Raw genomic sequence first — 27331 nt, 5'->3', positions numbered from 1 at the left:
GCTTCATAGTATTTATTAATATATTTAATATTACATATATATAAATAATATAAAAAATTAAATAGAATTCTAAAAATAGTAACGTTTTTAATGTTAAAGACGTCGACTGATCTTTTTAAATTATAAAATAATTAATTTTGTGAAATTTTTTATTAATTTAGAAAATAATTCATTTAAAATCAAAATACAAATAAATTAAGTGAATAGATTAATTATTTTGCTTTATATTGCTATTTAATATACTTAATATTTTTATACATACTATTAAAACAAAAACTTAATTAAAATACCAAAAGTTAACACAACAAATTACAATTTTGATGCTAAAAGCGTGGTTGATCTCTTTCAATTCTGAAATAATTAAATTTATTAAGCTTTTTATTAGTTTAAAAAATCATTAATTAATTGAAAGTATAGATTAATTATTTTGCTGAATATTGTTAATTAATATATTTAATGTATATATATACATATAAATAAAACAGAAAATTAAATAAAATTTCAAAAATTAAGAAAATTAAGAAAATAGGGCTTTTGATGTTAAAGCATCGCCTAGCGTTCTTATATTATAAAATAATTAGTTTGTCCAAAATTTTATTAGTTTAAAAAATAATTAATTTAAAAATTAAACATAAAAAATAAATTAGTTATTTTGTTTCATATTACTAGTTAATATGTTTAATATTTATACATATAAAATAAAAAAATTAATTAAAATACAAAAAATTAACTCAACAAGTGGCAATTTTGATGCTACAAGCGATGCCTAATTGTTTTCAATTTTATAATACTTAAATTTATTAAACTTTTTATTAATTTTAAAATATCATTAATTTAAAATTGAAAAAAAAAAATAAATACATAGATTAAGTATTTTGATTTATATTGCTAATTAATATATTTAATATTTATATGCATATGAATAAAAATTAAAATTAATTAAAATTTCAAGAATTAAGACAATAGACAATGCTTTTGATGTTAAAAACTTAATCTAACTTTTTAATTATAAAATATCTAATTTTGTAAAGCTCTTATTAATGTAAAAAAATATTTTATTTAAAATTGAAAAAAAAAAATTACACGAATAAATTAATTATTTTGCTCCATATTGCTAATTAATATATTTAATATTTATATGCATATGAATAAAACTTAAAATTAAGTAAAATTCAAAGAATTAAGTCAATAGGCAATGTCTTTGATGTTAAAAGTGTTGCCTAATCTTTTTAAATTATAAAATAATTAATCTTGTCAAATTCATTAATTTCAAAAATAATTAATTTAAAGCTGAAATACAAATAAATTAATTGAATAGATCAATTATTTTGTTTCATGTTGCTCTTTAATACACTTAATATTTATATACATAATATTAAAGCATAAAATTAATTAACATACTAAAAGTTAACACAACAAGTTATGCTTTTGATGCTAAAAGTATCATTTCGTGCTTTTAAACTTTAAAATAATTAAATTTATTAAACTTTTTTCTTAATTTAAAATTGAAACACAAATTAACTGAAAGACATAGATTAATTATTTTTTCTTCATATAGTTAATTAATATTTTAATATATTTATATATATACATATGAAATTGAAACACAAATAAATTTGATGTATAAATTAATTATTTTGCTTGATATTGATAATTAATATATTTAATATACTTATACATATGAATAAAATATAAAATTATATAAAATTCCAAGATTTAAGGGAATAGGCAATACTTTTGCTGTTAAAAGCATCATCTAATAGTTATAAATTATAAAATATTTAATTTTGTCAAGCTCTCATTAATTCAAAAAATGTTTTATTGAAAATTGAAAAACAAATAAATTACACAAATAGATTAATTGTTTAACTTCATATTACTATATAATATATTTAACATTTATATACATATGAATAAGATATAATTAATTAAAATTTCAAAAATTAAGATAAGAGGCGATGCTTTTGATGTTAAAATTGTCGCCTAATCCTTTTAAATTATAAAATAATTAATCTTGTCAAAATTTTATTATTTTAAAAAAGAATTAATTTAAAATTATAACAAGCTTCAAATTGCTATTTAATATGCTTAATCTTTATATACATAATATTAAAACATGAAATTAATTAAAATACTAAAACTTAATAGAATGGGCTATGCTTTTGAAATAGTTAAATTTATGAAACTTTATATTAATTTAAAAAATCATTAATTTAAAATTTAAACACAAATAAATTAAATGCATATATTAATTATTTTTCTTCTTATTGCTAATTAATTTATTTAATATTTATATGCATATGAATAAAACATAAAATTAAATAACATTTCAAAAATTAAGATAATAGGCAATGTATTTGATGTTAAAAGCGTCACTTAATGCTTTTCAATTAAGGAATCAAACTTCTCAAACTTTATTTTAATTAAAAAAATTATTAATTTAAAATTAAAAGACAAATAAATTACATGCATAAATTATTTATTTTTCTATGAGTAAATAATTTAAGGCATTAAAATGCAAAAATATATATTGATCTACATCTATGTCATGTGTGTACCATTGTGTGGCAATGTTAAAAATTTTACTAACGATAAAAATATCAATGGCTCAAAATATAGAAATATCTATAAAAATGATCAAATATCATGAAAAATTCATAAAACAAAATTAATAGAAATTGACAGAAATTTATTTAAAAAATAAAAACTTTATTGAAAATTTACATTTAGCTTATTTAATTATCAAATTGACTATTAAAATTATACAAATATTGAATGGATATTATATTACTTTTAATTAATTAATTAATAATAAGCGTTAATAGTTAAAAATATACTATTATTAATAAAGAAATGCAAAAGTACATATTTAATAAATTTATTTATTAATTAAGATATAAAAAATAATTATTACAATCACATTTTATTTTATAAATGTCATTTCAATAATATAAATAAATTCTGAGTGGTTGAGAATTATTTCTATCGTCTTTATTCTTATTTTAAAATGTAAAATGTATGAAGTAATAATTAAAAGATGTAATTTCCTGATAATTTTGCATATAGTTATTAATATACCATCGATATAAATATTTGAGTGTTAAGTTTACATGTATCAAACACCATCAATACCAAAATTTTGAACATTGATTTACAGAAAACATATTTCCTGCATATCTTTCAATTTTTGTCTATGTAATAATTTTTATCTACTTTGTAATATTTATGTACTATGAAATATTTATACAAATATTAAAATTATTATTGTAAAAATAATAATAATAAATAGGAAAACTTGTAACTTGTAATACTAATTTTCCTTAAGAATATGATAGGTAGAATTGTCTAATGTAATTTTTGGATATTGTTTGTTAAATTTGATGTTTTTTAATTTTTATTTGCCTAATTATTAGAAGACAATTAAAAGTTAAAAAAGAACTATCAGTAATAAATTTCTCTGGAAATTTATGAAAATTTCAAGGAAATTTTGAAAATATCTTTGGAAATTATGGATTTTTTGCCAAATTATGAAAGATTTGATATGGATATTACGATAAAAGTTCCTATGAAAATTATGAAGAAATATCATAAATTTCGGTGGATATTGTGGAAATTATATTTATTTTTACTTGGAAGCTAAATTTTCTTTCAATGCTCTTAAAAAATTGAAATTTCACAGAAAGTTCAAGAAAAATTTCAATATTTTAAACTATGTGTATGGTAGGTGTGCAAATTTTGCTGAAATGAATTAATTACCCAACCTAGTGACTGGGCCGAATCCAAAGTTTTTATTTGTGAGCATATACATTAAGCTATTTTCTTGGTACATACTTAAAAATATAGTAACTAAGCTAGTACAACTAAGGCATGGCCACTCGCGGTCTGTTCACATCTGGCTGAATTTTCAATGGCACTAGACAACTTATAATGTATAATGGGCAACACCATGATTGCTCTGATGGCACTGAAGATGTGCCATACCCACCAAATGTTAGCACTGGAAAGTAGTGTTCATTTCTTCATCTCAGCATTAATTAATCATTTGCTCATTCATCAAGCAGCTTCATCTATGATGGCATGAATGATAATAGAAGACCGATTCAATGGGTGTGGCATGCAACAATACAATCAATGTCCCAAAAACTCGAATAACTATATAACTAAGCTAGCTAGCTAGTATATATTATATTTAAGTTAATATTGTATTGGTTTACTTCTTTGTCTGTCTGTCTATATATATATATAATCATGCATGCATGCAATTAGCATTTAGATTTATGGTCACATGATAATATGAATATATGCTATTAGTTTTATGGTCTTTCAAATGAAATATTATTAAATTGTATTATCTTCAGTTTGAGAAATATTTAGAGAACCCATTTTTCTTACGTATGTTACCAGGGGCAGAACATTGCGGGCAAATATTTAAAAAAAAAAATTACAATAAAAAATTGTAATATACAATATTTGATCATAATGAAAAATCAAAATAAAAGCCCTATATTTTAAATTTAACAAAACCATATAAAAAAAAATACATGTCATAAATTATTTAAAATATTTTTCGAATTTTTCTTTTCAATTTTATAAATAACTTATCATTTTTTTTTTATAGATTATTTTTATTTTATTTTTTTGTTGAATAACAAAGATGCATAATTCATAGTTGCTGAATCGTGGTAAGTATATACATAATTGATATTTTAGTAAGAGATATATTATTTTAGTATATTTTTATTCACAATATGTATATTTGTATTTAAAAATAATATAAAATATTATATGAGATTGAATTAGTTAATAAACTACTTATATCTATAACTTAGAAGTTCTAAATTTAAAATAGTGAACTAAGAAGAAATATTATTTTAAATTGTTAAAAAAAACACAGTGTAAGACCGAAGAAAATTTCAACATAATTTCTAGGACACCTCATATGCATGCACTCTATTGCTCCTCTGGCACTCTATAATTTAATGCCATGTGTATTAATTTTTTTCCATGTTGTTGATGTCTTGCATTGTGACGTTACATACCAATTGGAAACTAAGTTGCTCATGGTAAACATAAAAGAAGTACTAAAGAGTTTGCAGTCCTTTATAGCAAACAAAAATTTTTCAATTTAATTAATCTTAGTATAATATTTTGTTAGCTAATTTCTCGATGTAACTATCTCAAAAACTTATATTGAGTAATTAAATTAATTAATCATGCAATCGTCAATTGAAAAAATAATGTATCTAATTTTAGATATGAAAAAATATATATATATATATATCTTTTGTATGTTTTTTCTTTGTTAACAAAGATGTATAGATTATTATTATTATTTTTTTGTTGAATAATAGAGATGCATAATTTTTAATTCTTGAACCGCGGTATGTATGTAATTGATATGTCATTAAATAAAAAAAATACTATTTTATTATATTTTTATTCATAATATATATATTTATTTATATATATTTTTATTTAAAATAGTATAAAATGTTAAACAAAACTGATTCGATAAATCATTTATATTTATAATTTTAAAATCATAAATTTGAAATATGAGAATGAAGGAGAAAATATTATAAATAGTTAGAAGGAACACAATGTGAGATGGGAGAAAATTATAATATATTTTCTTGGACACTACTCACCACATCTCATGTGTATGCACTCCAATGCTCCTCTGGTACTCCATAATTTTAACATATTGTTTTGGATGCTACTCACGACACCTCACATACATGTACGCCACAGCTTTTCAAACACTAATTTTAACATAATTTTAAAATAAGTTTTCAATTTAATTAATTTTAGTATCATATTTTATTAGCTAGTTTGTCGATGCAACCATCTCGAAAACTTACACAAAGTAATTAAATTGTTTTACCATGCAACCATCACCTCAAAAAAAATTGCATCTAATTTTAGATATAAAAAAAAAATCCAAAATGAAATATATCTTCTGTACATTTTTTATAGTTGGTTCTTTGTTAAGAAAGGTGTATAGATCATTTTCTTTTTGTTGAATAATAAATATGTATAATTTATAGTTCCTAAAACAACGTATGTATGTATATAATTGATAGGGAAAATTGAAACAAAATAGCTAATTAAACAATAACTTTGGTTTACTAGAGACATCAAAAAATTGTTTTAGCTCGATGGAAACAAAATCCTTTTCCCAAGGATTCTTTCAAATAGAAGTAGAGAACAAAGTAACTAGAAAGATTGTTATAAGGATAATCTAGAAAGCGGGCCATTCTGAATGCATTCATACCAAAAAGCGGACACAGATGTTAAGGGTCGAATTTTTTGTTAATTTCAATTGATATCTGGAGATTTATTTATCTTCCATGAAGGAGCCTAATGAAACCAAAGTTTCATGTTCAATTTTGAATTAGAGACATTAACAATGATGAATCAATGTTGATTATAACCTTTAGCCTTCAAAGCTAACGATGCGGGTTCGATTCCGGCTGCCTGCTTGTGCTTACTTTCTCTAATCTCTATTCAATGTTTTTCAATATTTCTTTTTTATAGTCGAAACCTATAAATCTATATGTCTAATAGATATTTATATCTAATATGTATTTATATATTTTGATATGCATTAAAATATCAAATTTCTAATAAATATGTTTTATAGAAATATAAACAAAATGAATATAATTAATGTAGTGCATAGTTGAATAGGTAATTCCCAGAATTCTTTCACATATTCGTTTCGTCCGAATAATAAATGTGAAAAGAAAATAAATATAAAAAAATTGGAATGCAAAGTGTTCATTGTCTAATGGATAGGACAGAGGTCTTCTAAATCTTTGGTATAGGTTCAAATCCTATTAAACGCAATTTATTTCCATATATTTTTAGATTTCCATGCCAAGAAAGATCTTTTGAATAATTTGAATAAGAGGCGCTCTAATACACTTAGTACTTGTAATATAACTATAATCTAGCATATATATTATTTCCATATATTTAATATATATTGTATATTTAATGTATGTTAATATGTGTATATAATTATTATGTATTTAATATTAATATTATATTTAATATAGAAATGTAATATATTATTATTTCTATATTAGTATAGAAAATACTTATTACAAAAAAAATCTTTTATATTTTATAAATTTTTTATATTTTATTTTAAAATAATTTAAATAATTATACAATAGAAAAAGTATATAATTTATTTATTATTATTAAAATCAGTATTAATAATTCCCGGTGGTCTGTGATGTGATGCCTCCCTAGCCCGCACAACCGACAACCCACTGGGGTGCTGACTCGATACAGATGAAGACCGGGCCAATCACTAGGGCTCAAGTTATGAAGTTTAAGGATGTTATTGCTGCTTTTATCCAGAGAATAATGCATACTCAAAAGGGCTTGTCCATATCCGAAGAGCCAAGACCTATCCTAACCATACAAATGGTGGAAGCCGATACGGACCTGGGTAGCAGTTTTGGTGCAAATATGGACAACGGATAGCATGAAATGGTTCCAACTCTTTATGGAATCAATGCATATGTCTAAGAGGATATGGAATCAAGTCAAGGCAGCTTCAAAGGCATTCAAAAAGGGGCTGTACGGACAGCTTCAAATTTGGCCTATTTTTTACTGTATTTTGTGCTTGCTTTACTGTATTTTGTTAAGTTGGTTTTTTCTTCCTCGTCCAAGCATGGGCAATGTGTGGGACAGCATATTAAGCATATTTGGCATCCTAAAAAGCATATTTAAGCTGATTTGGAGCTCAATTTGGTCAAAGATTGGTCAAAGTCAACTTAGTCAAAAAGCTAGTGTTATAGTTTCCTAATTTGATTCTGCTTTTTGTTTTAGGAAATTACCATTACTTTTTAGTTTTTATTTATTTATTTTCTGGAAAAATAAGTTTAGGAAAGTTATTATTTTATTATTTTCATTGTAAATTATTAATTCTTAATTCAAAATAAATGAATTAATTAATCTAAATTAGATTAGGAAAGGAGTGAGAATTTCGGCCACCATAGGAAACTACTTTGTATGGCCGATTTTCCCTTTGGTTTTGTTGGTTTTTTTTGTGGCTTTATAGCCTATTTAAAGGCTTATTTCTCAATAAGAAGGAAGCTTGAATTTGATACAAAAAATTATTTGTAAGATTGAATTCTCTTTGTTCATTTGAACACCTAAGACACCATTAGTGAATGAGTGTTTTAGTTTGACTTATCAATAGGCCTTCCATCACCTATTGTGGCGTCTTCATTATATACCAAGGTTTTCTAATCACAGGTTGGCTAGGGGTCAAGGTGACCATTAGAACTTGAACATAATTAGATCCGGGCTAATATAATACGGGTTTAGGAGCAGGTCATCCTAGGTTCGTATCATTAGATGTCCGATGTATGGGTGTCTAATGTAAAATGTCCGATGTATCAGCGTACACCACTTGGATGCTTAAAACATGTCTTTTATCTTCAGGTATGGACAAGCCCTTTTCAGAATGAATTACTTCTTGGATAAAGGCAGCAATGTTGTCTTCATCTGCATCGGATCAGTACCCCAGTGAGTTGTCGGTTGTGCGAGCTCAGGTGGATTCGTATCATTCCCCTCCTCTTGAAAAGGATTTTCCCTCAAATCAAAGTCATCACCTGCACCGAAAGGAGACATAAGCAACATTGGATGTAGCACCAATATTACACCACCTGGCAAATCAAGTTTGTAAGCATTGTAATTTATCCGCTCCAAAACTTGGAAAGGTTCATCTTCTCTTGGCACCAATTTTGATTTTTGCTATTCTGGAAACCTTTCCTTTCTTAGGTGCAACCAAACACAACTTGTTTTCAACCATGATTAGCATTTCTTGCATATTTCTCGGTCCTCCTCTCAATATTTGCCTTAGTTTTTTCATGAATCTGCTTAACAAAATCAGCTTTTTATTTCCCATCTAGATTAGCACGTTCACTTAAAGGTAAATGTGTTAGATCTAATGGAATCAAATGATTAAAACATAAACAATTTCAAAAGGAGTAAATTTTGCTGCTGAATGCAAAGACCTATTATAAACAAATTCAACATGTGGTAAACAATCCTCCCCCCTTCTCAAATTTACTAATTAATGCTCTCAACAATGGAGACAAAGTTCTATTCACTACTTCGGTTTGTCCATCAGTTTGTAGATGACAAGTAGTTGAAAATAAAAGCATAGTACCTAACTTAGCCCACAAAATTTTCCAACAGTAACTTAAGAACTTAGCATCCCTATCCAAAACAATAGTCCTAGGCATTCCATGTAACCTCACAATTTGTTTGAAAAATAAATTAGCTACATTAGATGCATCATCAGTTTTATTACATGCAATAAAATGTGTAGTCTTAGAAAATCTGTTTACAATAACAAAAATTGAATCCTTACCTATCCTTGACCTAGGCAAACCAAGAATAAAATCCATAGACAAATCTACCCAAGGATGTGAAGGAATCAGCAAAGGTTGGTACAATCCGTGCGGCTTCAATGTGGACTTAGTCTTTCGCCATTTCAAACACCTTTCACATATTTTCTCAACATCTCTCTTCATGTCGGCCAATAAAAATGTTCTTACAATAAGGATAAAGTTTTAAAAACACCAAAATGTCCCATTAAACCACCCCCATGACCTTCCCGAACTAATAACTCCCTAATGCTACATAGGCACAAAAAGTTTGTTTTCCTTAAATAAATATCCCTCAAATATGTAATATTTATTAAATCCATGTCTGTAACAGGTTCTAAATATTTCTCCAAAGTCACTATCATGCTCATAAATTTCCTTTAATTGTTCAAAATCCAGCAATCTAGCATCTAAGGTAGAAAAGAGAACATACCTTCGGGATAATGCATCGACAACCACATTTTCCTTACCTTTCTTGTAGCAGATCACATATGGAAAAGTTTCAATAAATTCAGTCCACTTGGCATACCTTCAGTTGAGCGTCCTTGGCCTTTAATGTGCTTCAAAGATTCATGATCCATATGAGTCATGAATTCTATTGGCATGAGATAATGCTGCCATGTTTCTAAAGTCTTCACCAAATCATACATCTCCTTGTCTTATGTCAGGTAGTTTAATGTAGCTCCATTTAATTTCTCACTAAAATAGGCTATAGGCCTTCCTTCTTGCATTAATATAACTCCAATACCTACACCCGAAGCATCACATTCAATTTCAAAAGTCTTAGAAAAATTTGGCAAAACTAATAAAGGTGCATTACATAATTTTTGTTTCAACAAATTAAAAGATTTTTCTTGTACTTCCCCCCATTTAAAGCCAACATTCTTCTTTACAACTTCATTCAAAAGTGCTGCGATGGTGCTAAACTCCTTGACAAATCTCTGATAAAAACTTGCCAAACCATGAAAGCTCCTCACTTAGGTGATAGATGTTGGTGTTGGCCACTCCTTGATTGTTTGAACTTTAGATTGGTCAACTTTAATTCCTGCAGCATTTACTACAAATCCTAGGAAAACAAGCTCATCTTTGCAAAAGTCACACTTTTTCATGTTAGCAAACAACCTTTCTCTCCTAGGAACATTTAAAACTTGCCTACGATGGTCTACATGTTCATCTAAGTTTCGGCTATACACTAAAATGTCATCAAAGTACACAACCACAAATTTGCCAATAAATGGACGCATAATGTGATTCACAAGCCTCATAAATGTACTAGGTGCATTAGTTAAACCAAAAGGCATGACTAACCATTCATACATCCCATATTTAGTTTTAAATACGGTTTTCCATTCATCACCTTCTTTCATCCTAATTTGATGGTATCCACTCCTAAGATCAATTTTAGTGAATAAGCACGCACCATGCAATTCATCAAGCATATCATCTAATCTAGGAATTGAATGTCTATATTTGATGGTGATATTATTTATAGCCGTACAATCGATGCACATTCTCCAAGAACCATCTTTTTTAGGTACTAATAAAATAGGAACAGCACATGGACTTATACTCTCACGAATATAGCCTTTCTCAAGTAACTCACTTACCTGTTTTTGTAGCTCATTTATTTCTATATGCAAGTCTATATAAAATAATTCTCATGAACAAAGAGAATTCAGTCTCAAAATAATTTTCTATATAAAATTCAAGCTTGATTTCTCATTGAAAATAAGCCTTTAAATAGGCTTTGAATGAACAAAATAAAACCCTAAAAGGATTAGGAAATTTCAGCCAACATAGAATCCAATTAGGAAATTGCCTAATTTCACATCCTTTCCTAATGTAATTTGGATTAATTAATTCCCTTATTTTGAAGTAGCAATTAATTAATTTGCAATGAAAATAATAAAATAATAACTTTCCTAACTTATTTTCCAGCAAATAAATAAATAAAAACCCAAAAAGTCAAACGCAAATTCGAAAATGAGTTGACTAGTTTGACAACTGAGCTGACTTATGTTTGATGTCCGAGCTAACTTATGTCTGTCTGATGTCCGAGCTAACTTATGTCTGATGTTCGATGTTTGAAATCTTAGGTCAGATATCCGATGTATGGGTGTCCGATATAAAATGTCTGATGTATGGGTGTCCGATGTACCAGCCTCCACCACTTGGATGCTTAAAACATGTCTTTTATTTTCAGGTATGGACAAGCCCTTTTGAGAATGAATTACTTCCTAGATAAAGGCAGTAAGGTTGTCCTTAAACCTCTTAGCTTGAGCCCTAGTGATTGGCCTAGTCTTCATCCATATCAGGTCAGTACCTTAGCGAGTTGTCGATTGTACGAGCTCGAGCGGATTCGCATCCCACTCCTTTTCCAAAATAAGTCAATACACCAAAGTCTACACTTAGATTTTTTGGATTTGTTGCTAAAATATCGGTATTAAACCCAAAACTCACAGTGAATGGCCAATAACCCAAGGAAAGGATAGAATCAGTTACATTTTTCATATGATCTCCACTTTCTTATTCTTATAGATAAACTAATTATCTATATTTTTTTATTCTATAATTTTTCTAAATTAAATAGGAATAAGGTAAAAGTTTAAACAAAGGGATTCGCAAATACAAGTGCTAATGCAACAACCAGTCCACAAATTGTTAAAGCTTCCATAAAAGCCAAGCTAAGCAATAAAGTACATCATATTTTTTGTTCTGCTTCTGGCTGTCTAGCGATCCCCTGCACAGCTTGGCCCACGGTAGTACCTTGCCCAACCCTAGGTCCAATAGAAGCAAGCCCAACAGCCAATCCAGCAACAATAACAGAAGCGGCATAAATCAATGGATTATGGCGGATTATGGCTTACTTATTCTATCGCTAAGATTTATCCATTCAAAGTCACTAAAAACCATGAATTGAAATAATAATATTCTTGAAGCAATAGAACTGCTTCAATATTTTCCTATACATGTAATTTTTAATTTGTACGACTTTTGTTCGGCCAGTTCTTTCTTTTATATTTTTTTTTTCAGCTCCATTCTTTGAATTCTTTGCTCTTTTTTGAGATTTAAATTCATTCAATGTTCAAAAAAAATTACAGTCAAAATGGAAGTACTTATATTGGAATCCTTATCTAAATAGTGGAATCCTTATCGAAATCCATAACATAATAGTAGGGCAAATTAAATATATCTTTAATTCATATACCTAGTTAATATTGAATATCACATATACATGTCTTTCCCCCATAACATAAACCAACTATTCGTATCTTAGATTCAGTCAGATTCTAGCATCACTTTTTGAAACATACATCAGAATTGTCTTATAACAATTAGATTACATACATCTAGTTCAACCCCCGATACTCCTCTAATCAACCCCATTTTATTTATCATTATCCCCCATGAGTACAATCAATTTAACTGAAAAATTCGTTAGTCATAATCATTGCATAGAAATATTAGGATTGAGTTTATCGAAGTTCATGTAATTTATTATTTATTAATTTTTTTGGGTCAATCGGTGAATTGAATGAACAAAACAATATCAATAGAAAGGGAGTATTCATTGTCAAGTGGTATAAATCGACCAGAAAAGAATTTGAGGAAAAAGATCTTTTAGATCTCTTTCCTTTTTTTTTTTTTTTTCTTTTACAATTCCTTAACTTAATATTGTAACATTCTTTTTACTATTACTCTAGATCGTATATACTTTGTTCTTATTTCGATCTTATTTGTATATTTTTCTTCCTTAAGTTAAGTGGATTACTTTGAGACATATAGACATGCCGTCAGGCTAAGCTAAAAAAAGACTATGTCGAAAACTAATCAATGATGACCTTCCATGGATTCGCCTATATAAGCTGCAACTAAGGTTGCAAAAATAAGAGCTTGAATGCCACTTGTAAATAATCCAAGGAACATGACAGGTACAGGAGCCACTAAAGGCACTAAAGAAACAAGAACAACAACTATTAATTCATCGACTAATATATTTTCGAAAATTCAAAAACTAAGCGATAAGGATTTTGTGAAATCTTCTAAAATGTTAATGGGCAAAAGGATTAGGGTTGGTTGACTGTATTTACCGAAATAACCTAATCCCTTTTTTGAAAGGCCCCCATATAAATATGCTATTGACGTGAGTAAAGCTAAAGCAACAATAGTGTTTATATCATTTGTGGCCATGGCTAACTCCCCATGAGGTAACTGTATGATTTTCCAGGATAAAAAAGCCCCTGACAAATTCGAAAAGAAAAAGAAATAAAAACATAGTTCCAATAAATAGAACCCGGGGACCATATTCTTCTCCAATCCGCTTTTTGCTCACATCCTGAATGAATTCAAGGACATATTCAAAGAAATTTTGACTATCAATCGGAATGGTTTGTGGATTATGAACAGCTATAATGGCTGAACCTAATAAGATAGCAAGTACGACCCAAGAAGTAGTAAGTACTAGGCCATGGACTTGAAAACTTCCTATTTGCCAATAGAAATGTTGGCCTACTTCCACATCGAATAGATCGTATAACTCTTTTAGTGTGTTGATGGAACATAATAAAACACTCATATTAACCTTTGAAAGAAGTAGAACTTTAAAAGGAATTATTTTGATTCAACCATCTCATTTTTTATTTGCATACTTGCATTGGATATTTTGAACACCTACTAATCGCATAATATCCTCGATTATTTTTAACTCTTTTGTACAAGTCAGAAATAGTAACCGATTCAATAAATCTATTCTATGGAGTTCCAAAAATAATTTACTTATCTTATTATTAATCAAGAATTTCGTATATAGCTAGAACGACCCTCACAAATAGCAAATACTAATTTGTTAAGAATTAATCGAATTGAAGCTATAGCGTCATTATTTGTCAGAATTGAAATATCTGCTAGATCTGGGTCACAATTTGTATTGTTGGAATGCCCAAAGTCATACATTCGCGAAAAGTTATAGATTCTTCTTGCTGATCAACAATTATTACAATATCGGATAATCCAGTCATATATTTAATCTCTTCGAGATATGTTTGCAAGTGAGATAATTGTCTCTTCAACATAGCCGCATCCCTTTTTAGAAGACGATTGAGTCTCCCTATCTTTTGTTCCATTCTCAAGTCCCTGAATTTGTGAAGTCTCGTTTCTGTAGTATACCAATTCGTTAACATACCATCAAGCCATTTTTTATGAACATAATGACACCGAGCCTTTATTGCAGCCCGTGCTACTTAATCTAGTACTTTATTTTTGGTACCAATAATTAAGAATTGTTTTCCCCTACTTGCAGCATCAAAAACTAAATCACAAGCTTCTACCAAAAACCAAGAAGTTATGGTAAGATTTATAATATGAATACCTTTACACCTTGCAGAAATATAAGGTGCCATTCGAGGATTCCATTTCCTTGTACCATGACCAAAATGAACTCCTGCTCCCATCATCTCTTCCAAATTGATGTTCCAATATCTTCTTGTCATTTCTCCCCACACTTCTTCTATTTTTTATTTTTTCGTTGAAAAAAAAAAGAGAAGTTAGAAATATATAATTGTTCCAACGGAACCTTCTCTTCTATCGAAGATTGGACATTGATACACGATCCAGACCATTCATTTCTTTCTATTCGATATTATCTTTATTTCTATTACCAAATTAAACGACCACAACACAAATAGAAAAAAGGATGAATTTTCTTTTAGGAACCATCAAATTCTAGAAATGATTGTTCTAATATATCATGTAAATTCTTTGAAATACAAAAATCAAATAATTCTCTGTGGTCCAACAAAATGTCATTCATTTCCCACTTGAATAAATTCTTCTTTTCCATTTCCAAAGGAATGTTGTGATGTTGCCTTGAACGATGCACTAATCTTTTGAATTCGGTCCCAAGGGTATCATCCCCGCTAGAAAAACATTCTCTTTCAAACCATTCAACCAATCGATACGACCACGTAGAGCAGCTTTGCTAAAACGCGAGCAGTTTCTTGAAAACTCACTTCGGATGTGAAACTATGAGAATTTAAAGACGCTTTCATTATTACTAATAATATGGCTCTGTAACACATCACTTCTTCTAAAGCACAACCTGTTCATTATGCTCTCAACAATCCAATTAGTTATCTCGGTGAAAAAACATTAGATATTCCATATTCTGAAATCAGCACTTTTGATGTTATTTGATAATAATTTCTATATGTCTATTATGGATCTGCACCCCCGGGATCAATAAACCTTTTTGATCTTATTAACCAAAGAGATATGACTTTGCACTATAGTTAGCTCAGCACCAATCAAGAATCCCCAAGGAATTCTAAGAACTCTTGTTATATGTTCGTTCCAGCTTTCAACCCTCTTTTCTAGGTTCATCGATATTGAATCAATCGAATGCACTTCTAACACTTGTTCCACCTTTGGAAGACCCTGTGTTATATTACCAGATCTTGATTTTTCATATATAAATGTAACTAATGTGTCTCCTAATGTGAATCCACCCGAGACTGTTCGACCGACAACCCGCTGAGGTGCTGACGCAATACAAATGAAGGTGGGACCGATCACTAGGGCCCAAGCCAAGAATTTCAAGGACAACCTTGCTGTCTTCATACAAGGAATAAGTCATAGTCAAGATGGGTTGGCCATATCTAAAGAACCAAGGCCTGTTTTACTCATACAAGCAATAGAAGCCGATACGGACCCGGGTAACGGTTTTGGTACATTTTTGGAGTTCGGGAAGCATGAAATGGTTCCAATGATTTATGGGTTCAATACATATGCCTAAGAGGTCATGGAATCAAGTTAAAAGCAGCCTCAAATGCAATCAAAAAGGGCTTGTACGGACAGCATCAACAATTTGAGCAAATTTGCTGTATTGCTTGCTGGCTTTACTGTATTTTACTGTATTAGCCTTTTCTTATTTTTCCAAGCATGGGCAACGTGTGGGACGTCATATTCAGCTTATTTGGCATCCTTTCCCCTTCTGTTGAAAAGGATTTGTCCTCAAATCGAAGTCATCACCTGCAGCAAAAGGAGATAAATCAGCAACATTAAAGGTGGCACTAACACTATACTCACCCGGTAGATCAAGTTTGTAGGAATTGTCGTTTATCCTCTCTGAACCGTGAAAAGGTCCATCACCCCTCGACATGAGTTTTGATTTCCTTTGTTCGAGAAATCTTTCTTTCCTTAAATGCAGCCACACCCAATCTCCAGGTTCAAACACCATTGATTTTCGGCCTTGATTAGCCACCCTTGCATATTGCTTGGTCCTCCTCTCAATGTTTGCGCGTGTCTTCTCATGAATCTGGTTTACAAAATCAGCTTTTTGTTTTCCATCTAGATTAGCACGCTCACTTAAAGGCAAAGGTGTTAAATCTAATGGAGTCAAAGGATTAAAACCATAAACAATTTCAAATGGAGTAAATTTAGTTGCGGAATGTAAAGACCTATTATATGCAAATTCAACATGTGGCAAACATTCTTCTTAAGTCCTTAAATTTCTACTAATTAATGCTCTCAACAATGTAGACAAGGTTCTATTTACTACTTCGGTTTGTCCATCAGTTTGTGGATGACAAGTAGTTGAAAATAAAAGTTTAGCACCTAATTTAGCCCACAATGCTTTCCAAAAATAGCTTAAGAACTTAGCATCCCTATCCGACACAATAGTTCTTGGCATTCCATGCAATCTCACAATTTCCTTGAAAAATAAATTAGCAATATTGGATGCATCATCAATTTTGTTACATGCAATAAAATGTGCCATCTTAGAAAACCTATCTACTACAACAAATATTGAATCCTTACCTGTCCTTGACCTAGGCAACCCAAGAATAAAATCCATAGACAAATCTACCCAAGGATAGGTAGGGATCGGCAAAGGCTTATACAATCCATGCGGTTTCAATGTTGATTTTGTTTTTCAACACTTTAAACATCTTTCACAAATTCTCTCAACATCTTTCCTCATGTTAGGCCAATAAAAATGTTCTTGCAGCAAGGATAAAGTTTTTAAAACACCAAAATGGACCATTAAACCACCCCCATGTCCTTCCCGAACCAATAATTCCCTAATACTACAATTAGGCACACAATGTTTGTTTTCCTTAAACAAATATCCCTCAAATATGTAAAATTTATCAAATCCATGTTTCAAACAGGTTCTAAAAATTTCTCCAAAGTCACTATCATGCTCATAAAGTTCTTTCACTTGTTTAAATCCAAGCAATCTAGCATTTAAGGTAGAAAAGAGCACATACCTTCGGGATAATGCATCAGCAACCACATTTTCCTTACCTTTTTTGTAGTGGATCACATATGGAAATGTTTCAATAAATTCAATCCACTTAGCATGCCTTCGGTTGAGCTATCCTTGACCCTTGATATGCTTCAAAGACTCATGATCTGTATGAATCACAAACTCCTTTGGCATGAGATAATGCAACCACGTCTCCAAAGCCCTCACCAAAGCATACATCTCCTTGTCATAAGTCGGGTAGTTTAGGGCAGCTCCACTTAATTTTTCACTAAAGTAGGCTATGGGTCTTCCTTCTTGCATTAAGACAGCTCCAATATCTACACCCGAAGCATCACACTCAATTTCAAAAGTCTTAGAAAAATTTGGCAAAACTAACAAAGGTGCATTACACAAATTTTCTTTCAACAAATTAAAAGATTTTTCTTGTACTTCCCCCCATTTGAAACCAACATTCTTCTTGACAACTTCATTCAATGGTGCTGCTATGGTACTAAAATCCTTGACAAATCTTCTGTAAAAGCTTGCCAAGCCATGAAAGCTCCTCACTTGGGTGATAGAAGTAGGAATCGGCCACTCTTGAATTGCTTTCACCTTAGCTTGGTCAACTTTGATTCCTGTAGCACTTATTACAAAACCTAGAAACACAAGCTCTTCTTTGCAAAATTCACATTTTTTAATGTTAGCAAACAATCTTTCCTTTCTAAGAACTTGCAAAACTTGCCAAAGTTGATCCACATGGTCATCCAAATTTCGGCTATATATTAGAATGTCATCAAAATAAACAACCACAAATTTTCTAATAAATGGATGCATTACATGATTCATAAGCCTCATGAAAGTACTAGGTGGATTGGATAATCCAAAAGCCATAACTAACCATTCATACAGTCCATATTTGGTTTTGAATGCGGTTTTCCATTCATCACCTTCTTTCATCCTAATTTGGTGATAACCACTCCTAACATCAATTTTTGTAAACATGCAAGCACCATGCAACTCATCAAGCATATCATCTAATCTAGGAATGGGATGTCTATATTTGATGGTAATGTTATTTATATCCTTACAATCAACACACATTCTCCAAGAACCATCCTTTTTAGGTACCAACAAAACAGGAACAGCACATGGACTTAAACTCTCACGAATGTATCCTTTATCAAGCAAATCACTTACCTGTTTTGGCAGCTCCTTTGTTTCTTCAGGATTGCTCCTATAAGCTGGTCTATTTGGTATGGCAGCCCCTGGAACAAAGTCAATTTGATGTTCTATCCCTCGAATAGGTGGTAGTCCACTTGGAATCTCATTTGGGAAGACATCTCCAAATTCCTTCAAAAGAGAAATCATTAAACTTGGCAATTCAAGTTCTTCAAAGTTAGTTTGATCATAAAAATAATATTCTTTGTAAAGCATGACCAGCAAAGGTTTCTTACACTCAATAACCTTATTAATATCCCCTAAACTCAAATAAAAATTGCTACTTAACCTTTCCTTTCTTTCTTTTTCTTTTTTTCCCTTGGATTGGTGCAAACCTTCGGATTCCTCTTCCTTCTCCAACCTCGCGGGTTTGCCACTTCCTTTTCCCTCTTTTTCGGTTTTCCCTTGATCTTTCCACTCAATATGAACCTTAGAAACCTTACCTTGGTCAGCAACCTCAATCTTACCTTCTTGAAAGGACGGTGAAGCCGTTGGTGCCATACTTGCTTTTTCCTTGAGCTTTTCGGCTTCTCTCCTTTGTTGCATTTGTAATTGGTCTTTGTAAACCTCTTTAGGAGATAATGGTTCCAGCTTGACCTTCTTCCCTTTAAACCTAAAAACAATACTATTTTCTCGACCAAGATGAGTAGCATCTTTATCAAATTGCCATGGTCTACCTAATAGTATATGTCCAGCAATCATGGGTACAATATCACATAAAACTACATCCTCATATCTACCTATATTAAATTTTACTTTGGCTTGTTTGTTTACTTTCATCTCACCACTATCATTAAGCCATTGTAATCTATAAGGTTCAGGATGTTTTATTGTTTTCAAGCCTAATTTATCAACTACAAGATTACTTATCACATTAGTACAACTCCCACTATCTATAGTCATGCTACAAATTTTACCTTGTATTTCGAAGCGAGTGTGGAAGATGTTTTCTCTTTGTATCTGCTCTTCAACTTTGTAGACAGCAAGTACTCTCCTTGAAACCAAGCTCAACTTATTTGGCATCCTAAAAAGCATCTAGAAGCTGATTTGAAGCTCAAAGAGGTCAAAGATTGATCAAATTCGACTTGATAAAAAAGCTAGCATTTTTAGTTTCCTAATTTGTTTTTACTTTTTGTTTTAGGAAACTACCATTACTTTTAGGTTTTTATTTATTTATTTTCTGGATAAATAACTTTAGGAAGGTTTTTATTTTATTATTTCCATTGTAAATTAATTAATTCCTAATTCAAAATAAAGGAATTAATTAATCAAATTTAGTTTAGGAAACTTAATTTAGGACATATTAGAATTTGGTCAAGTTTCCTAATTCCTATAGGAGTCCGGTTTTGAATTAATTTTTTAGGGTTTTTTTCTTTGTAATCTTAGCCTATTTAAAGGCTTATTTTTCAATATGAAAAAAACATTGATTTGATTAAGAAAATACTTGTGAGATTAATTATCTCTTTGTTCTTTGTGAACACCTAAAACACCATTAGAGAATTGGTTGTTTTAGCTTGACTTATCAATAGGTTTTCCATCCCCTATTGTGGCGTCTACATTATACCAAGGTTTCTAACCACAGGTTGGTTAGGGGTTGAGGTCATTCCATTAGAACTTGAACTTAATTAAAGATTTGGGCTAATATAATACGAGTTTAGGAGCAGGTCGTCCTAGGTTCGTATCATCTCCTTTGCAAAGTATTTCTCCATAATGGCCATGAACAGTTGCTCCTGGAGTGGCCAAATAAGGCTTGCCGATCTTATTATTACAGAGTCAATTTGAACATTTATAACTTTGCCCGATTTTAGGTATGGCCCTTTTTTAGCTATACATACGTTTTCACAAATAAACTGCCCCATGCTAAATTACTGTAGTTGTTTCTACACAATAATTATGATCATAATTGTGATGGCGAAAATGCTAATTTAAGTTGAATGGATTCAAAAGGATGCTATTGCATCGAGCGGAATTATAAATTCTCCCGTTTTCATCCATTAAACAATATTTAAGTAGTTGAAAAGTGTGTTTTAAATTGTCAAGTTCTAAATATTTAGTTACCAAGATGTGCCTATGAGTTTTTAAAAGGTAATTATCAATTTAAGAGGCTGTTCCGTTTGAAAACAATTAATCGATGGCAAAATTATCAAAGACTGAGATTCCTTACTTTTATTCAACAATGTACAAATAGTTCCTTGATTTTTGTTAAGTGATTGTTGAATCCTTTCCTTGGAATAAATATAATAAAATGGATTGGTATAGTTTGACCTATCATCAGAGATCAATCATGAATCTAACAGATCATTCCTTTTTCTGATATACGAAATATGGGATTTCATTAAGTTGATCTTAAGAAATCTCAAATCAGACCATTTGTCCTTACTTTAACAAAGGAAGCATTGGCCTTTTCAATAGAAGAAGTTTTTTTTATCTTGGTCCCAGTTCAACACTAAACAAGTCCAAACTAATTGAATATGCTTGTGCTAGAAATTCCCCAAATTGGTTTGCCGTTTCCATAAAGAATATAATTTACAGCTCTAGGTTCTAGATTATCACTTTCCTGCAATGGGTCCCAGGGGAAAAGTGTTTCTAAATTTATACCGTTGGCTATTTCATATATGATTACGTGCCGAACCAGAATAACATATTTTTTCTTTGTAGGTATGATCCATTGGACACAGATCCAATTTTTCAATTTTTTTGATTTCTTACATTTTTTTTAATCATTCCAGGCGGTATCAAGATGCCATTGTGTCGAAATATCTTATCCATCTGTACAGCAAAATGGATATCTCCAGAAAAGATTTTAAGTTCAATCTTTTTTTTTTTCTGTCTCCACTCATACCAATATGCCTACTCAACTTCTTATATTTAAAGTGATTCATGTATCTACTCCAAAGATATTATTGTTCCATACCATTATGGAAGAAGATTCGGGTAAAATATGCACTTCCTCGGGAATGAAAAAAAAATCGATTTACTTCCATGTGGTATTTTGGCTTAAATTCTTTGACTCCTTGATACTCAAGCAAATCCTGTTTTTTTTTTAGGATTGAATACATCCCTATCATCCCATATTTAGTAATTCCTAAACTTTTCTTCTGTATTGAGGATCATCAATATAAGCAACAATATATTTCTACAAAAAATACCATTTATCAATATTTCAATCGAAATAGTGAGATGAGGCAATAGTTCTTTCTCTCATTTTTGAATCCACTGGAATGGAATAATGAATCTATTTCATCCTCTCTTTGGCAATAAAAATAAATCAGAATTCTTGTGTAGAATAGAAGGAAATATGAAATTACAATGACCTTTATATACGATTCGATTAATTTCTGAATAATCAGAAATGATACTTTCTTTTTTACCAGAAAGACCCAAACTAAAGAATTTGTGTTTTACTTGATCATTATTTATTTGATTTCCTAAAAGGCTAGAAAATATTTTTCCTTCAATAGAAATAAAATGAACATTTGTTTGATCTTGATCTTTGTGGAGTGAAAGGGGGACAACACTGGATCGGCACGAACTCCTCACAATATCCATAAATGACTTCTTTTCGGTAAGAGATGGACATTACTATATGTAAATTCTGGTGCATGGTATACATCAGTACTCCAGTGCATTTCTCTTTCTGAGTCAGAATAAATATTGTTTTGAATATTTTCTTTAAAATTTAAAGTGTATGTTCCCATGGGAATTTTAGCAATAACTTGTTTGGATTCTACATATTGATCATTTGGAACTAAAATAAAACTTTTTGGTTATATACACGTCTATATAACATAGAAAAGCGAGATGCCTATGATGTGTACTTGTAGGATGCACCAAATCCTCATTGAATTTTATTTTTCCATTAGAAGGGGCTTGTACATGTTCTGCAATACCCCTTGTGAATACCTTACCTATATGAAAAGTTTTTAATGTTAGTTGAGTGCCTAGTTCCCTAATAGATTGACTAGCAATAATACCTATAACTTCTCCCAATTCGACTAGGTCGCCATGAGTAGGGCTTTGACCATAACATAATCGGTAGATCCAAGACGTGCTCTTACATGCAAAAGGAGTTTGGATAGATGTTGGTTGTATTTGAAAGGTTATCGATTGAAAAGTCCAATCCCAATATCTTGATTTACGATGGTAATACATCGAGGGCCTATATATATATCGTATGTTAATACACGACCAATCAATGCATGGATAAAAATTCTTTCCGGCATCATCCCATTGGAAGGACTCATAAAAATACCTTGGGCGATGCCACAATCTGTTCTATGTACAGTAATGTGTTGAATTGCTTCAAAAAGTCTGCGTGTAAGATAGTCAGCATTCGATGTTCGTACAATAGTATCCACAACTCCTTTGTGGACTCTATAACAAGAAATGTTATGTTCTGTTAAAGAAAGTCCTTCACATAAATTGGTCTGGATAGGTAAATCAATCATATATCCTTATGGATCCGACATTAAACCTCTCATACCTACTAATTGGTACTTGAGATACATTTCCTCTAGCCACCAAAAAGGACATTATATGGATTGGATTAAAAGGGCCAATCATCCTAAAATTAGGATTCATTTTTCTTGTTGTAAATAGTCACTTGTAGCATACCATATCTCAATAGATTGTCGTAATTTTTCCACCGTGTGTACATTCCCATAAAGATAGTGTTTTTCAAAAATCAAACCTTGTTGTTCAGCATCTTGGACTAGCCATCCCTTAGAAGGTGTTGTTAAAAGATCATCAATTCCTAACGAAATGGATGTAATCCTAGAGTCTTTACTTGATCTAGGATGTGTGATGTATATGGCATTCCAAAGTGGTCTATTAATCTACTAATAAGCCATTTAATGGTAGTTCCATCTATCACTTTATTGTGAAAGGCCAGAATAGCCCATTCTGCCATAAGTACCTCCATATTCCGCTGAGTGGGGTTCGCCAATGGGTTTGAGTCAATGATTAGAAAACTTCCTTTTTTCAATCTTGATTCACGTAGAAATTCAGGAACTATGGTCCTACTTGAACCGGGGAGACCTGACTTCACACGGGGAGACCTGAATTCACACTGGTGTCATAGAATTACTTAGCTTAGATACCATATTATTGGTATCATATGAGCAAGCTAGGCAAAATCCTTGTATAGCTTCTTTGTTTTCTCGATAAAGAGAAATATGGCCAACAATGGTTCGAGCATATATACAAAAAATTCCTTTTTTTATGCTTCTTACTATTAGATAGGGCCCATAAATCATATGATAAGTACCCAAAGGTTCATAATGAACTTCAAGGGGAGCTTCTGTTGAAGTAATAACACATTGATCTAGTTGCCACCAGAGCCACAAAGGACTATCTAAATGGATTCTTTTCTACCGATAAGCTCCAATTACATCATAGGAATTACAAAAATGGGGTTTCACCTCTTCCTCAGAGAAAGACAATCAAACAATCCCAATCATGGTCCTTATGGATCGGATCATCTATAGAATATACAAAAAGAAGCTCCAGATATTTTCTATCTTCCTTTTTGAATGAGATCTCAATTCCAGCGCCAGTTTCATTAGATATCTTACAACTAGAATCCTTTTTTTTCCCGATCCAATTCCTCCACCACCGTGAACCCCAGTTAGATTCAGGCATGATACACTTTTTAGTTATTAGGAGAACCTAAGAACTTTCTTTCGGAGCCAAGAAATAGCTCATAGAGATCGTTTTTCCTTTTGGAAGATACAGGAGTGAAACAATCAACCTATTGATATTGGAAGACCTAAAAGATTCTTGCAATGTATCCGTTTTGGGTCCAACAAAGTTCATAGGTATAGGATGAGGCCCTGTCAAATAGAAATTTTTTCTTTTGACCATCTTTCAATTGTTAATACGATATATAAGGACCACTGCTACAAATAGTAGTACACCTTTGATCGTGAAATATTGATTGCTTGTTGAACCCTGTAAACGTGAATTGTGCGAAACTAGGATACTCTAATTTCGGGAGTCCAAGACTTTATGAAACGTTCTTGATTGAAAAAAATGTGAATGAAAGATCCCACTGAATTGAATTGGGTCGATGAATCTAAGAAATCGTGAGAATTCTTGATCTCTCTCAATATCTCTCTTAATTCAAAAATCCAGGATTTGAAGGTATGTCCTTTCATTGAGTCCTCCTAAATTGCATTGATTTATCCTAAAGATTTCATTTGAATTGGAATTTGGTTATTCACCATGTACGAGGATCCCCACTAAGCATCCATGGCTGAATGGTTAAATTACCCAACTCATAATTGGCGAATTCGTAGGTTCAATTTCGACTGAATGCACACCAATGGGACCCTCCAATAAAATAAGTCTATTGGAATTGGCTCTGTATCAATGGAATCTCATCATCCATACATAATGAATTGATGTGGCATATTCATATCATAACATATGAATAGTAAGAACTAGCATTCTTATTGAGACTAGAACTCATAAGGAAGAAAATAGATTTATGGATGGAATCAAATATCCAGTATTTACATACAAAAGTATTTGATTATTGTTGAAAAATCAATATACTTCAAATGTCGAATCAGGATCAACTATGACAAAAATTAGTATTGGGTCGAACTATTATTTGGTATCAAGGTAATAGTTAAAAATAGTCATCGACTCCTGGGAAAGGGTAGAAGAATGGGACTTATTATGGGATATATAACGCATTACAGATGTATGATCATTACACTTCAACTGGGTTATTCTATTCCACTTGTTAGAAAGAAAATAACTTAAATACTTAATAGCATGGCGATACATTTATTCTACCCCGAGCACATGCAAAGGAGCCATAGACAGTCAAGTGAAATCCAAGCCACGAAATAATTTGGTTTATGGTTAGCATCATTGTGGTCAAGGTCATAATGCTAGAGGAATCATTACCGCAGGGCATAGAGGGGGAGGTCCTAAGAATTTATATTGTAAAATCGATTTTTGACGGAATGAAAAAGACATATATGGTAGAATCATAACTCTAGAATACGATCCTAATTGAAATGCATACATTTGTCTCATACACTATGGGGATGATGAGAAAAGATATATTTTACATCCTAGAGGGGCTATAATTGAAGATCCCATTGTTTCTGGTACAGAAGTTCCTATAAAAATGGGAAATGCCCTACCTTTAAGCGCGGTTTGAAATATTGATTTACATAATTGGAAGTAATCAATTAGGTTTACGATGAAACCTAGAAATCAATCATTAATCCAATTTGAATACCTTTACAGGATAGACTTCAACAGAAAACTAAATAGTAATGGCAGCAAGTGATTGAGTTCAGTAGTTCCTCATATAAAATTATTGATTCTAGAGATATAGTAATATAGAGAAGAAAAAATTGTTACAAGCATCGAAAGAATCATAAGTGCCCTTTGTTTCAAAGAAAGGAGGACAGGTTATTCACATTTCATTTGATGGTCAGAGGCAAATTGAAAGCTTAGCAATGGTAATTCTAAGGATTCCCGGGGGGAAAAATAGAGATGTCTCCTACGTTACCCGTAATATGTTGACGTATCAATGTAATTTCATAGAGTCATTCGGTTTTAATGCTACATGAAGAACATAAGCCAGATGAAGGAACAGGAAGTCCTAGGATGTAGAAGATCATAACATGAGCGATTCCGCAGATTTTGATTCCTATATATCCATTCATGTGGTGCTTCATTATATGGTATATATAAGAATTATACAATATATATAAGATCCATCTGTATAGATATCATCATCTACATCCAGAAAGCCATATGCTTTGGAAGAACTTGTACAATTTAGGAAGGGGTTTTGATTGATCAAAAAGAAGAATCTACTTCAACCGATATGCCCTTAGGCACGGCCATACATAACATAGAAATCACAATTGGAAAGGGTGGACAATCAGCTAGAGTAGCAAGTGCTGTAGCGAAACTGATTGCAAAATTTAGGAAATTGGCCACATTAAAATTACCATTTGGGGAGGTCCATGTGATACCCAAAAACGGCTTAGCAACAGTCAGACAAGTGGGGAATGTTGGGGTGAACCAGAAAAGTTTGGGTAGAGCTGGATCGAAATGTTAGCTAGATAAGCGTCCTATTGTAAGAGGAGTAGTTATGAACCCTGTAGACCATCCCCATGGGGGTGGTGAAGGGAGGGCCCCAGTTGGTAAAAAAAAACCCACAACCCCTTAGGGTAATCCTGCACTTGGAAGAAGAAGTAGAAAATGGAATAACTATAGTGATAATTTGATTCTTCGGCGTTGTAGTAAATAGAATCTATTTCTTCGTCTTTACAAAAAAAAAAAGGAGTAATTAATTGTGACATGTTCACTAAAAAAAAAAAATCCTTTTGTAACAAATCATTTATTAAGAAAAATAAATACGCTTAACACAAAAGCAGAAAAAGAAATAATGGTCACTTGGCCTTGAGTGTCTACCATTATACCG

The 27331-nt window shown here is 31.0% G+C and overlaps 3 pseudogenes; 1 reads left to right on the top strand and 2 right to left on the bottom strand.

Moving 5' to 3' along the window:
• Nucleotides 1-14204: 14204 nt before the first annotated feature.
• LOC125419264 (small ribosomal subunit protein uS2c-like) lies at nt 14205-14902 on the bottom strand (annotated as a pseudogene).
• Nucleotides 14903-20954: 6052 nt separating this feature from the next.
• Nucleotides 20955-23785, bottom strand: LOC132799927 (DNA-directed RNA polymerase subunit beta''-like; annotated as a pseudogene).
• Nucleotides 23786-25545: 1760 nt separating this feature from the next.
• Nucleotides 25546-27076, top strand: LOC125419370 (large ribosomal subunit protein uL2cz/uL2cy-like; annotated as a pseudogene).
• The last annotated feature ends 255 nt before the right edge of the window (nt 27077-27331 follow it).

The sequence above is a fragment of the Ziziphus jujuba genome, chromosome 11, assembly GCF_031755915.1.
Source record: "Ziziphus jujuba cultivar Dongzao chromosome 11, ASM3175591v1".
NCBI lineage: Eukaryota > Viridiplantae > Streptophyta > Magnoliopsida > Rosales > Rhamnaceae > Ziziphus > Ziziphus jujuba.
This window is presented reverse-complemented; position numbering and strand designations above follow the sequence as displayed.